The following is a 3,949-nucleotide window of genomic DNA, read 5'->3' as shown; positions in this document are numbered from 1 at the left end:
ACAACTGAGAAGTATTGAAACATACCCAGAACTTCCATTGGGCAGACCCTCCAGAGGAAGAACCTTCCCACAAGCTTCTCCTAGGAGGCGAGTAGGAATTCTTGTCCTCTCCAGACCCAGGGAGGGGGCACAGCTATCAGGTTAAGAGATTAAAAAGGAATAGACAGGGGACACTGCAGCCTGGGAGGGAGTAGCGGCAGGGGATGGGCCACAACACTGGAGACCCTTATGGAGGTCACAGCCCAGACCCAGTTCCACTGAACCACAGGTATTAAACCTTATCAATGTAGAAAGCCCCCTCCCCACACATGACCTCCCCCCCAATGTCCTAGCAGTGGATTAACACTGAAAGATCCACGATGTGCAGACTCTCTCTGGGGAGGGGAACTAGTGATGCATCAAGACCACATCCAGGACGTCAGAGCACTGGGGCTTCGGTACCTACAGCTGGGAGACCAGGCTCAGAGCACCTCACTCCTGGACCTCAGACTCCATTCTCTCTTGTGCCCTGATGGTCATGGCCAAAACCTCTGTCCTGCTATTGGGTATTTGATATGTTCAGGAATATCTATGAAGACTTCACCAGAGACTCAGAACCAGAAAGGGAAGCAGGTTTGTCACAGGGACTTGGTGAAGTGGACGTGGTTGACTAAGTAGTGGGCCTGTCTCCCCATTGGATGCCAGGTCCTGAGGTCCTCGGGGCAGGTGGTCAGGAGGGAAGGTTACCAGCAGGATGGAGCCTGAGGATGGATGTACCTGTGGCCATCCTGGCGAAGAGGTGCCCTGCCAGGGTACAACTCACACAGCTGACCTAGCTCACCTGCCCAGTGCTGCCCCCTCAGACAGGTGACCCTACAGAGCAGCATCACCTGAGTCAGGTGACAGGGGCTCTGCCTTCTCCTCCTTTGACTTCTCAGGGGTCTCCCCTCCACAGGTGGGGTCACTAGGGGACCCCCAGCTGCACTGCTTTGAGTTGTCAAGGGGGTGACTGCACTGGTTTCTGACAATGTGAGGTAAAGCCTGGTCCCTTCTTATGGGGCCCCTGCAGGGTTCCAGGTGCTGCAGAAACAGGCAAACCCAATGTGTGTGCACCTTTCTTTGTCTACTTGCATTTGTTCTGTTTGTCAAATCAAGTCACACACCTAGGCTTAGTGCCAGTGGGAGGGGCACTGCCCCTGTGCTAGATTCAGGGAAGAAAGACAAATTTGGGATCATTGCTGCCAACATCAGGCTGTGTGTGTGTGTGTGTGTGTGTGTTATTGGAATAGTAGAGGGGGAGTGGGCATTGAGCCCCATGCTTTCTATGCTCAGCTATTCTCTGACATAATTTTGACCATAGGAGCCTCCAGGAGATGAGAGGCCCCCAAAGTCCTTGAGAGTGTCTGGACTCACTATAAGTGTCAACTGCATCAGTGCATCCACAGATCCAGGGAAGGGGCTCCCTGGTGTTTTCATAAAATGCTTGTTTGGGGTCTCCCTACCGAGTATGTGGATTTATTGAGGCTATTTCTAGAGATGATTAAAAATAATATGTTGTCTCTAAAAGAATATTCTGAAGGCAGAAAACAGCCATTTAATACTGGACTAGAGGCGCTGGAAGGTAACTGCCCTGTGAGCCCAGGCAGGATCCTCCCCTGCAGGGTATGCGCTGGGCTGCAGGGGGCGCTCAGGACCACCCAGCACAGGGCTGCAGCCCAGGCGCGGGCGCAGAGGGGACGGGGGAGGGGTTTGCTCTCAGAGGCTGTCTCCTCTTTTCAATTAAAACAATAATTAGGCTCACACCCGGCTTGAGATGGCGGCGGCGGCGGCGGCGGCGGCGGCGGCGGCGGCGGCGGCGGCGGCGGCGGCGGCGGCGGCGGCGGCGGCGGGGGGGTGGACTCCGACTCCTGGGACGCGGACGTGTTCTCCGTGGAAGAGCCGGTGCGCAAGGTGGGGGGCGGTGGCACCGCCGGCGGGGACAGCTGGGAAGGCGAGGACGAGGACGAGGACGTCAAGTTAGAAGGACCTGAAGAACCTAGAGTGCTAACACCAGAACAGATAAACTGCGGCTAAAGAAATTACAGGAAGAGTCAGACCTCGAATTAGGGAAAGAAACTTTTGTTGTTAATAATACAGTTTATGGAATAGATGCTATGAACCCATCTTCAAGAGGTGCCTTCACAGAGTTTGGAAAGTTACTAAAAGATAAAATTACACAATATGAAAAATCACTATATTATGCCAGTTTTTTGGAAGCCTTAGTTTGAGATGTGTGTATTTCATTGGAAATTGATGACTTGAAAAAGATTACCAATTCATTGACTGTACTTTGCAGTGGAAAACAGAAGCAAGAAAAGCAAAGCCAAAAAGAAGAAAAAGGTGTGGTTCCCAGAAGGGGATTAAAGGCTACCATGAAAGACGATCTGGCAGATTATGGTGGTTATGATGGAGGATATGTGCAAGACCATGAAGACTTCACGTGACATTTTATCTTCTCCTGGTGTCTTCTTTCTCTAGCCCACGATCCCTTCAACATGTAGTACAACTTCCTTTCCCTTCAGTTCTGCCAAATGCTACAATCAGAAGTGCAGTATCTTTTGTGCTGGTTATTTAACCCCTTGACACTTAGGCGCTAATGTGCAAATGAGGGAACTTGGATCTTGCTGCCAAGGGGTTAAAATCGGGAAACTCCATTGCTACTAAATCATAGTTTAAAAAACAGACCTAATCATGTTGCTGTTGCTGCTATCTGATTCCATAGCAGCAGTCACTAAATTGGAAACAAAAGTTGCAACATGACAAAAAATTGTGTAGTATTTACCAGCACCATTCAGTAATACAGCCTTAACCATACCTCCTTGAACTACTTCATAACTTGTCAAGAAAAGCAGTCTGCTGCAAGGGCATGGGGTGTGCACCTAGTATTAAAATTGCTTTGTCTTAAAATTGAGCATGAGAATATTAAAAATACATTGTGAAGAAGACTGCTTATCTCAGAGTGAAGATACTGAGGCTGAAAAGCACTAATTTGATACTTAAAAATTAAATGACCAAAACCCTCCAACTTTGAAGCTGAAGAAGATAAACCTCTCCATTATTGCATTACCAAGTTGTGGAATCTCTTGGACGCATAGACTGTCTAGTTTCTATTTATCAGACTATTCTACTGATGGAGTGCTTCAGATGAGGGAGGGAAACTCCTTACCTGCTTTGCTTGCCTGATTTAAGTGTCTGAGGAACAAATCTCCTTTGTCCTCCGAGGCTGCAGTGGATCAGCTTTAATAGGGTTTTGGCATTTCCTTTCCTTTATAAAACGTGTTCAGCAAACTGCACCAGTTAACTACAGTTTGGTAAATTGTTATGTTAACAATTATGACATCTGCAATGTTTTTTGGGGGGGGGTTTGGGGTTTTTCTGTGGTACGCGGGCCTCTCACTGTTGTGGCCTCTCCCGTTGTGCAGAGCACAGGCTCCGGATGTGCAGGCTCAGCGGCCATGGCTCATGGGCCCAGCCACTCCACAGCATGTGGGATCTTCCCGGACCGGGGCACGAACCCGTGTCTCCTGCATCGGCAGGCGGACTCTCAACCACTGCACCACCAGGGAAGCCCTGTAATGTTTTATAAAGCAACTAGTTTAATAAAGTCACTATTGTGAGGACTTAAATTTTGTGTTACCTCCCAAGAGATATTTTTGGAGAGTATAGAACAAAGCTCTTGGGACTCGAGTTCTCTATATATTTATAAAGCTTAATAAGTGCTTGATGAGTAGATGTAGTTTTAAAACAAAAATGATTTGTGAGGTCCTTAATAGTGTCTCCCTAGAGCAACAACGGTATGGAGCTGCCTTCCTCTTCTTATTTATTTGGGGAAATTGCTTGGTTGTTTAGATACTAAGGCCTGATTAAGTACCTAGAAGAACTATTTATTTGGAGTAATTGAGCTTATAACTCAGGTTGTGGCTGTAAGCAG

The 3,949-nt window shown here is 48.3% G+C and overlaps 1 pseudogene across 1 annotated transcript; it reads left to right on the top strand.

The window, feature by feature from the left end:
* Nucleotides 1–1,792: 1,792 nt before the first annotated feature.
* On the top strand, nt 1,793–2,462 carry LOC307070133 (eukaryotic translation initiation factor 3 subunit J-like; annotated as a pseudogene). Its single transcript has 2 exons — nt 1,793–2,102; nt 2,265–2,462. The product of its transcript is annotated as a eukaryotic translation initiation factor 3 subunit J-like (transcript).
* Nucleotides 2,463–3,949: the final 1,487 nt, after the last annotated feature.

The sequence above is a fragment of the Hyperoodon ampullatus genome (assembly GCF_949752795.1).
Source record: "Hyperoodon ampullatus genome assembly, contig: scaffold_303, whole genome shotgun sequence".
In the NCBI taxonomy this organism is placed as follows: Eukaryota; Metazoa; Chordata; class Mammalia; order Artiodactyla; family Ziphiidae; genus Hyperoodon; species Hyperoodon ampullatus.
The sequence above is the reverse complement of the archived record's forward strand: the minus strand, read 5'-3'. Positions and strand labels throughout refer to the sequence as shown.